Source organism: Herpailurus yagouaroundi, unplaced genomic scaffold (assembly GCF_014898765.1).
Source record: "Herpailurus yagouaroundi ecotype Mexico unplaced genomic scaffold, PumYag 29, whole genome shotgun sequence".
Classification (NCBI taxonomy): domain Eukaryota; kingdom Metazoa; phylum Chordata; class Mammalia; order Carnivora; family Felidae; genus Herpailurus; species Herpailurus yagouaroundi.
This window is the reverse complement of record NW_024412377.1, coordinates 39,893,869-39,904,019: the sequence shown is the minus strand read 5'-3', so window position 1 is coordinate 39,904,019 and position 10,151 is coordinate 39,893,869.

Genomic DNA, 10,151 nt, shown 5'->3' with positions numbered 1-10,151 from the left:
ATTTGTGAAGTCTGTTTCCTCTCCTCATTTGTTTTCCTTTTTCCTTTTTAAGCTTCCTAGACATGACCCCTGGGTCAGCTGAGTGGTCAATGATTTGTCGGAGGTTATGCTTAAGCCCGCAGAGCCAGTAATGCTTCCACTCTGCTGTTGGATCTATTTGTAGTATGTGGACTGCTTTCAAAGTTTAGGAGTCAAAATTACAAGCCTGCCCCACGTTCAGCCAGAGACCAGTAACTTCTAGGGTTACTTGTGTGTAGTCTTGCTCATGTGCACAGCTTGTCAAATGTAGCAAGAGATGTTAACCTTTCTTGGTTATTTGTCACTGATCTCTACTATTCTTGACAATGTTAGTGTGCATGGCTTTTTACATGTTCTATTTCAAATAAAATTAGCCCCTGTAAGCAAGGCCAGGTAGCTTCCAGTCCTCAGGATGCTCCATGCCTACCTTAAACAGAACCTCCACAACACAAGACCAGAGCCATGGGTGAGGAGATGGGAGCCACCGGTCCTCCCAACCTGTCCCAGCCATCCTGGAGTGGAATCTGTGAGGGAGGAAGGAGCTGTCATTTCTCATAAGCTGCCCTACCCATAGTTAAAATTTCTGCAAAATAGAGGTAGGGATGATGGGAGCAGCCCCTGGTTTCAATGACACAAACTCGTACTTTTCTTACTGAGATGCGTAGATTTTCTTGAGCAATTGCTTCTCAGTTTGTTGTATGCCCTTTGGTCAATTTCCAGAGATTAAAAAATACTAATTTATGTAGTTATCTCATTTCACCAGTGTTTCTCTGAGGAGAGGCCCTGTTAAGCTTCTCACGTAGATATTTCAGAAATCTCACTGCCTAATCAAATTTTGACTATGATGATTGCAAAGTACTGGTTTTCCAACTTTAGCATTCTCACCAAATTTATCACTTAGCACTTGGCATTCTACTATAAACAAGAGCCCTTTGTTCTCTCTTATTTATCTGTATTTATTATCACTATGGATTCATGAGTTGCTATGCTTTTCCCTAATGATTTATACTTCATTATAATTACTTAGTAATTTTTCAGCTCAATTTGTCAAGATTTGACCAGAGTCCCTGCAAGCTGAATTCTTCATTGTTGTGTATCATTTTTGTTGGAATGTTTTCTTACTTTCTGCTATATTAAGATGCTTTAGACTCATCTTGTTACTTATCCTGCCAGATTGCAAGACTTTTTTTTTTTTTTTCTTTGCCCTAGTAGATTTCATTTAGAAATGTTATTACAGACCGGGGCCCCTGGGTGTCTCAGTCGGTTGAGCATCCGACTTCGGCTCAGCTCATGATCTTGCATTTCGTGGGTTCAAGTCTCGCATCAGGCTCTGTGCTGACAGCTCAGAGCCTGGAGCCGACTTTGGATTCTGTGTCTCCTCTTCTCTCTGCCCCTCCCCGGCTCACACTCTGTCTCTCTCTAACTCTTTCAAAAATAAATAAACATTAAAAAAATTTAGAAATGTTATTACAGACCAAGTACTTGATGCTAAGTGTACTCTCAGATATGGAGTATCTTGATTCTTGTCCTTCAATGGGCAAAACTAGGAAATTTCTGTACAAATAAATATACAAATATATAAATACACATACATACTTTAGAAATCATGAGTTTACATTAATATCGCTGATTCTAATTCATCCGCACAAAGTTAGTTCTTGTGTTTCCTCATTCTAAATTTGTATGTCCCTTCTTCCTCAGTGAAAACAATATATTTATTCATATGCTCAATCTTATGATACATCCAAATTTGCTTCAGAACTTCCTTGCCCATACTACTACATAAAAAAAACTTACAAAAAAAAAAAAAAAGAAAGAAAAGAAAGAGATTTAAGGATATACTTGCAATTCACCCCAACCATTCCACCCCATCCAAGACTACAGGTATATAGTCAAATGCTGTGTTCAGAGTAACTTGGGTAAGTTCTTTTTTTTTTTTTCTCCCCTCAGTGTGATTATGGTATTCATTTATCCACTGTAGATAAAGAGGGCGTTGTTTTCCAGTTTCGGTTCTTTTTACACTAAACAAGATCTGCTAGAAATCACTCCATATCCATTCATACAAATTTTCCTCACTCTTTTTAACAGCTGCATCATACCAAATTATGTGAATGTTCCATACTTCATTCATTCAGTTTCTTATATCTAGATATTTATGTAGTTTCTAATGATTTTTATTACAATTGAAGCTGTGATTGGGGTACCTGGGTAGCCAGGTTGGTTGAGCACACAACTGTTACATTCGACTCGGGTCATGATCTCATGATTGTGAGAATGAGCCCCTTGTCAGGCTCCACTCTGGGTGCGGAACCAGCTTAAGATTCTCTCTCCCTCTCCTACGGCCCCTCCCCCACTTTCACGTGTGCATGTGCCCTCTCTCAAAAAACCTAATTAATAAAGTTGGGCATACGTATTTTTATATTTGTTGGAGTGTATCTTCAAGGTAAATTCCCATAAGTGTGATTACTGAGTCAAAGAACACAAACTTAGTTTCTTACTTGTTGCTGAATTCCTCCTCATTTCTCCTGTTACACCATTTAGCAATTTAGCATTCACAGCAATGCAAGACTATCTAGTATTACAGAGCCTAATCAACAAAGTTGATGCCCATCCAGTGGATGAAAAATGGTATCACAAGATAATTTTCATTAACATTTTGCCTTGTTTGGATTAAAGTTAAATTTTTACATGTTTCAGGGCCATTTTTATGTGTCTGAATTCACTGTTTATGACTTTTGCCCATTACTCTATGGGGCTTTTTGTCTTTTCCCCCACCTTAATTTTTTTTAATATTTATTTATTTATTTTGAGAGACAGAGTGCATGTGTGCATGGGCGGGGAGGGGTGGGGGGGGGTCAGAGAGAGGGGGAAAGAAAGAATCCCAAGCAGGCTCCACATTGTCAGTGCAGAGACCAACGTGGGCCTCAAACTTACAAACCATGAGATCATGACCTGAGCTGAAATTAAGAGTCTGACACTTAACAGACGGAGCCACTCAGGTGCCCCATCCCCTTAATTCTTTACAAGTATATACAAGATTAGTCATCTAAGTATGATATATGTTGTAAAAATTTTTTTCAGTTTATTTGCCTGTCTTTTTTTTAAATTAATTTTATTTATTAATTTTTAAATTTATATCCGAGGTACTTATATATATATAGTACAATAATGATTTCAGGAGTAGATTTTGGTGATTCATCTCCTATACATAACACCCAGTGCTCATTCCAGTAAGTGTCTTTGTTAATTCTCCTTACCCATTTAGCCCATCCCCCCACCCACAGGCCCTCCAGAAACCCTCAGTTTGTTCTCTGTGTTTAAGAGTCTCTTATATTTTGTCCCCCTCCTTGTTTTTATATTATTTTTGCTTCCCTTCTCTTGTGTTCATCTGTTTTGTATCTTAAATTCCACATATGAGTGAAGTCATGTGATATTTGTCTTTCTCTGACTGAATTACGTGCTTAGCATAATACCCTCTACTTCCATCCACATAGTTGCAAATGGCAAGATTTCATTCTTTTTGCTTGCCAAGCAATACTCTATTGTATACATATACCACATCTTCTTTATCCATTCATCCATCGATGGACATTTGGGCTCTTTCCATACTTTGGCTATTGTCAATAGGGCTGCTATAAACATTGGGATGCATGTGCCCCTTCAAAACAGCATACCTGTATCCCTTGGATAAATACCTAGTAGTGCAATTGCTGGGTCATAGTGTAGTTCTATTTTTAACTTTTTGAGGAACCTCCGTACTATTTTCCAGAGTGGCTGCACCAGTTTGCATTCCCACCAGCAGAGCAAAAGAGATCCTCTTTCTCTGTATCCTCACCAACATCTGTTGTTTCCTGAGTTGTTAATTTTAGCCATTCTGACTGGTGGGAAGTGGTATCTCATTGTGGTTTTGATTTGTATTTCCCTGGTGATGAGTGATGTTGAGCATTTTTTCATGTGTCTGTTAGCCATCTGGATGTCATCTTTAGAAAAGTGTCTATTGATGTCTTTTGCCCATTTCTTCATTGGGTTATTTGTTTTTTGGGTGTTGAGGTTGATACATTCTTTATAGATTTTGGATACTCACCCTTTATCTGATATATCATTTGCAAATATCCTCTCCCATTCCATCAGTTGCCTTTTAGTTTTGCTAATTGTTCCCTTCGCTGCTTTTTATCTTGAGGTCCCAATAGTTCATTTTTGCTTTTGTTTCCCTTGCCTCCTGAGACATGTTGAGTAAGAAGTTGCTGCAGCTGCGGTCAAAGAGGTTTTTGCCTGCTTTCTTCTAGAGGATTTTGATGGCTTCCTGTCTTACATTTAGATCTTTTATCCATTTTGAGTTTATTTTTGTATATGGCGTAAGAAAGTGGTCTCGTTGCATTCTTCTGCATGTTGCTGTCGAGTTTCCCCAACACCATTTGCTGAAGAGACTGTCTTTATTCCATTGTATATTCCTTCCGGCTTTGTCAAAGATTAGTTGGCCATATGTTTGTGGCTCCATTTCTGGGTTCTCTATTCTGTCCCATTGATGTAAGTGTCTGTTTTTTTGTCCCAGTACCATACTGTTTTCATGATTACAGCTTGTAATGAATCTTGAAGTCCAGGATTCTGATGCTTTGGTTTTCTTTTTAAATATTACTTTGGCTGTTCAGGGTCTTTTGTGGTTCCATACAAATTTTATGATTGTTTGTTCTAGCTCTGTGAAGAATGCTGGTGTTATTTTGATAGGGATTGTATTGAATATGTGGATTGATTTGAGTAGTATCAACATTTTCACAATATTTGTTCTTCCAATCCATGAACATGGAATATTTTTCCATTTTTTGTGTGTGTCTTCTTCACTTTCTTTCATAAGCTTTCTGTAGTTTTCAGTGTACAGATTTTTCAGCTCTTTGGTTAGGTTTATTCCTGGGTATTTTGTGGGTTTTGGTGCAATTGTAAATGGTGTTGATTCCTTGATTCTCATTCTGTTGCTTCATTACTGGTGTATAGGAATGCAACCGATTTCTGTGTATTGATTTTTAACCCTGCCACTTTGCTGAATTCATGGATTAATTCTAGCAGTTTTTTAGTGGAATCTTTTGGGTTTTACATATAGAGTATCATGTCATCTGTGAAGAGTGAAAGTTTGACCTCCTCTTAGCCAATTTGGATGCCTTTTTTTCCTTTGTGTTGTCTGATTGCTGATGCTAGGATTTCTAATACTATGTTGAATAACAGTGGTGACAGTGGACATCCCTGTCATTTTCCTGACCTTAGGGGGAAAACTCTCAGTTTTTCCCCATTGAGAATGACATTAGCAGTGGGTCTTTCATATATGGCTTTTATGATCTTGAGGTATGATCCTTCTATCTCTGCTTTCTTGAAGGTTTTTATCAAGAAAGGATGCTGTACTTTGTCAAATGCTTTCTTTACATCTATTGAGAGGATCTTGTGGTTCTTGTCCTTTCTTTTATTGATGTGATGTATCACAGTGATTGTTTTGTGGATATTGAATCAGCCCTGTATCCCAGATATAAATCTCACTTGGTCATGATGAGTAATTCTTTTAATGTATTGTTAGATCTGGTTGGCTAGTATCTTGTTGAGGATTTTTGCATCCATGTTCATCAGGGAAATTGGCTCCTTTTTAGTGGGATCTTAGTCTGTTTTGGAATCAAGGTAATGCTACCCTCATAGAATGATTTTGGAAGTTTTCCTTCCATTTCCATTTTTTTGGAACAGTCTGAAAAGAATATCTTTTTTAAATGTTTGGTAGAATTCCCCTGGAAAGTCATCCGGCCCTGGACTCTTGTTTTTTGGGAGATGTTTGATTATTAATTAGATTCCCTTACTGATTATGGGTCTGTTCAAATTTTCTATTTCTTCTTGCTTCAGTTTTGGTAGTTTATATGTTTCTAGGAATTTGTCCATTTCTTCCAGGTTGCCCAATTTATTTGCATATAACTGCTGATAATATTCTCTTATTATTGTTTGTATTTCTGCAGTGTTGGTTGTGATCTCTCCTCTTTCATTCTTGATTTTATTTATTTGGGTCCTTTTTTTTTTTGATCAAACTGGCTAGGGGTTTATCAATTTTGTTAATTCTTTCAAAGAACCAGCTCCTGGTTTCATTGATCTGTTCTATTTTTTTTTTTTTTTCATAGCATTAATTTGTGCTCTGATCTTTCTTATTTCCTGGTATTCTTCTGGTTTTGGGTTTTATTTGCTGGTCTTTTTCTAGTGCTTTAAGGTGCAAGGTTAGGTTTTATATCTGAGACCTTTCTTTCTTGTTTAGGAAGGCCTGGATTGCTATATACTTCCCTCTTATGACTGCCTTTGCTGCATCCCAGAGGTTTTGGGCTGCAGTGTTATTTCCATTGGCTTCCATGTACTTTTTAATTTCCTCTTTAACTCCTTGGGTAGCCCATTCATTATTTAGTAGGATGTTCTTTAGTTTCCAAGTATTTGTTGTCTTTCCAAATTTTTTCTTGTGGTTGATTTTGAGTTTCATAGCATTGTGGTCTGAAAATATGCATGGTATGATCTCGATCTTTCTGTACTTGAGGGCGGATTCATGTCCCAGTATGTGATCTATTCTGGAGAATGTTCCATGTGCACTTGAGAAGAATGTGTATTCTGCTTTAGGATGAAATGTTCTAATATATCTGTTAAGTCCCTGGTCCAGTGTGTCATTCAAAGCCATTGTTACCTTGTTGATTTTCTGTTTAGATGATCTGTCCATTGTTATAAGTGGGGTATTGAAGTCCCCTACTATTATGGTATTATTATCAATGAGTTTCTTTATGTTTGTGATTAATTTTATATATTTGGATGACACCATGTTGGTCGCATAAATGTTTACAAGTTTTAGGTCTTCTTTGTGGATAGATCCCTTATTTATGATATAATGCCCTTTTTCATCTCTGTTACACTCTATATTTAAAAATCTAGATTGTCTGATATAAGTATGGCTACTCTAGCTTTATTTTGTCAACCATTAGCATGATAGATGGTTCTCCATTCCCTTACTCTCAATCTGAAGGTGTCTTTAGGTTGCAAATAGGTCTCTTATAAACAACATATAGATGGATCTTGTTTTCTTATCCATTCTGTTATCATTTGTCTTTTGATTGGAGAGTTTAGTCCATTGACATTTAGAGTAAGTACTGAAAGATATGAATATATTGCCAATGTGTTGCCTGTAGACTTGGAGTTTCTGGTGCTGTTCTCTGGTACTTTCTAGTCTTTGTTGCTTTTGGTCTTTTTTGTTTTATTTCATCTTTTCTCCCCTCAGAGAGTCCCCTTTAAAATTTCTTGCAAGGCTGGTTTGGTGGTCACAAACTCTGTTAGTTTTTGTTTATCTAGAAAACTTTTTATCTCTTCTTTTATTTTGAATGACAGCCTTGCTGGATAAAGATTTCTTGGCTGAATATGTTTCTAATTCAGCACATTGAATATATCCTGCCACTCCTTTCTGGCCTGCCATGTTTCTGTGGATAGGTCTGCTGTGAACCTGATCAGTCTTCCCAAGTAGGTTAAAGAATTTTTTCCCTTGCTGCTTCCATGATTCTTTCCTTGTCTTTGTATTTTGTGAATTTGACTATTAAATGCCTTGTTGGTGGTCAGTTTTTGTTGAATCTAATGGGAGTTCATTGTGTTTCCTGGATTTTGATGTCTGCATCTTTCCCCAGGTTAGGAAAGTTTTCCACTATTATTTGCTCACATAAATTTTCTGCCCCTTTTTCACCCTCTTCATCTTCTAGTACCCCTGTGATTCAGATGTTATTCCTTTTAATAAGTCACTGAGTTCTCTAATTCTCATCATGCTCTTTTGCTTTATTTTCCCTCTTTTTTTCTGCTTCATTATTCTTCATAAATTTGTCCTCTATATCTCTGATTTGCTGCTCTGCTTCATCTATCCTTGCTGCCATGGGAATCGTTCAAGATTGCATCGTAGTTACAACATTTTAAATTTCATCCTAACTGGATTTAATTCTTTTATCTCTGCAAAATGGGATTCTATGCTTTTTTTCAACTCCAGCTAGTATTTTTATTATTGTGATTATAAATTCTGTTCCAGATATCTTGATTGTATCTGTTTTGATTAAGACCCTGGCTTCATTTCTTCCTGTTGTTTCTTTTCCATTGAATTCCTTCATTTCATCCTTTTGGAGGAATAAAAGAATTAGGGGCGCCTGGGTGGCGCAGTCGGTTAAGCGTCCAACTTCAGCCAGGTCACGATCTCGCGGTCTGTGAGTTCGAGCCCCGCGTCAGGCTCTGGGCTGATGGCTCGGAGCCTGGAGCCTGTTTCCGATTCTGTGTCTCCCTCTCTCTCTGCCCCTCCCCCGTTCATGCTCTGTCTCTCTCTGTCCCAAAAAAATAAATAAACGTTGAAAAAAAAATTTAAAAATTTAAAAAAGAATTAATAAAATAGAATAAATAAACAAAAACTGAAAACACACAAAAAAATAAAATAAAGGATGCTAGATCCTAGGTGTGTTTTGTTCTGGTTGTTGAAAAAAGCTTGATAGAATAGAGGGAAAAAAGGGAATGAAAAGAAAAGAAAAGGAAATAAAAAGGAAAATGTTTGAAAATTTAAAAAATGAATACAATAAAATAAAATGAAATGAAAGTAAAGTGGAATGAGAAAATTTACCCAAAAATAGAAAAAAATATAGTAGGAAAAACTTAAAGAAAAATCTTTTTTATAATAATGAAAAATAAAAATGAATATTTTTTCTATATTCAAGAATAAGAAAACAAAACGGAATCGATGGAACAGTGAACAGAGTGAAATACAACTGAAATTGCTTCCAGTTTCCCCTAGACATCAAACTATGAACCATATTATAGTCAGTAAACTGAGCAGGCAGAGAGACATGTCATGTTCCCCCTAGAGCACGCTTGGCACACTTGGATGAAGCTTGGTGTAATGGATCCATTCTGCACTAGATGGTGCTGATTAACTTACGGGAGTGGATCATTGTGTCATGTGTACACGTGTATGAACATGTGCAGGAGGGGTGAAAATGGTGTCACGCAGCTACCCAGTCTCTAGTATCAGAAGTCTGTGCTCTCTCCCAGCTGCAACCAAGCATCCCTCCTTTGTCTCCAGCTTCCATCCACTCCCCACTTCCACACTGTCTGTGACCATTCCATCAGCCTGCTAGGTGGCACCTCCCTCCAGAATTTTATCTCAGATGGGGCTGTGTTTGCAAACCCCTCACTTATGAGGGACCTGCACTTTGACCCACTGTGATCCCCTGGGGAAGGGCCTCACCAAGCAATGGCTGAGTGCCGGCCTACCCCCAGGAATGTTTGCATGACCATGCTGTTGCAGATGCCCAGAGACTGCAGCTGGTGCCAGGCAGCCCCTGAAAAAGTTGGCAGGATTGTGTAGCAGCAGCATTTCAGAGATTATGGTAAATCATAACACACATCTAGCACCAGACTTCACTGCCCTTTAACGTTTTTGTTCAAACACCAGCAAACATGGCTATTCTCTGGAGTCTGCTGGGACCGTTGCCTGTGGGGAGGCCACACAGCCTCTACCATATGCCCTGTTAGCAAGGGAGCTGCCTATCCTCTGCCCAAGGACCCATTAGACCTTGCTGTCTGCTCCTGGAGATTCGCCCTTCCCACCAGAGCACCACTCGGTATCCAGCTTCGGAGTTTCAGACTCTGTACTCCCCTATTCATAGTCTTTTTGTTTGTTTTTTATTTTTATTTTTTTAATTTTATTTTTTTTAATTTACATCCAAATTAGTTAGCATATAGTACAACAATGATTTCAGGAGTAGATTCCTTAGTGCCCCTTACCCATTTAGCCCATCCCCCCTCCCACACCCCCTGCAGTAACCCTCTGTTTGTTCTGCATCTTTAAGAGTCTCTTCTGTTTTGTCCACCTCCCTGTTTTTATATTATTTTTGTTTCCCTTCCCTTATGTTCATCTGTTTTGTCTCTTAAAGTCCTCATATGAGTGAAGTCATATGTTATTTGTCTTTCTCTAATTTCACTTAGCATAATACCCTCCAGTTCTATCCACATAGTTGCAAATGGCAAGATTTCATTCTTTTTGATTGCCAAGTAATACTCCATTGTGTGTGTGTGTGTGTGTGCATATATATATATATATATATATATATATATATACA